Source organism: Gekko japonicus, unplaced genomic scaffold (assembly GCF_001447785.1).
Source record: "Gekko japonicus isolate JY-2015 unplaced genomic scaffold, Gekko_japonicus_V1.1 scaffold62117, whole genome shotgun sequence".
NCBI lineage: Eukaryota > Metazoa > Chordata > Lepidosauria > Squamata > Gekkonidae > Gekko > Gekko japonicus.
Window position 1 is genome coordinate 1 of NW_015233804.1, and position 713 is coordinate 713.

The window sequence follows — 713 nt, forward strand, 5'->3', positions numbered from 1 at the left end:
TCTGCTCATCTGGCCTTGTCTCTCAGCACCGCCGACTAGTGCCCAAAAGATGGTCCCTGCTGGGCCAGACCCGGCTCTGGGTCTCTGGCAACAACCAAGGAGCTTTGATATAATTCATCACCTCCTTGGCAGGGTGACGGTGAGCAGGGTTGGGCATCAGCAGGCCCTTCAGCATCTCCAGTGCTGGGGGCGTCAAACGCTCCCAGTGAGGTGGCCGTGGGGCAAAGCGAGGGCTGCGGTGCCAGCAGGCAAAAGTGCGGTAATGCCGGTCGGTGGGCATGGCCGTGAGCCAGGGGAAGTAGCCAGTGAGCACACAGAAGAGAAGCACTCCCAGGGCCCACGTGTCCAGGCTGGGCTGGGCCTCCAGGCGAGCCTTGGGGCCCAGGACACACAACTCGGGCGCCGTGTAGGGCAGACTCTCTGGCAAGGCCTCGATGAGGTGGCCCCGCGGGCAGCTCAGCCCAAAGTCAGTCAGCTTGATGCGCCGACACTCGGGATCACACAGCAGCACATTCTCTGGTTTGACGTCACGGTGGACCAACCCCTTGGTCTCCATGTAGTCCAAGGCACTTGCCAGCTGAAGAGCACAGCGTTTGACCCGCTGCTCAGGCACACCAACCTGGGAGGGGAAAGGAGCGGAATCGTGAAAAGTGTGCGCAACTCTCTCTCTCTCTGTCAACCAACCCCTATGAGGAAAGGCTGAGGGGTTTGGG

General features: G+C 61.3%; 1 pseudogene; it reads right to left on the reverse strand.

Annotated features, from left to right (window-relative positions):
- Window positions 1-6: 6 nt before the first annotated feature.
- On the reverse strand, window positions 7-670 carry LOC107125397 (annotated as a pseudogene).
- Window positions 671-713: the final 43 nt, after the last annotated feature.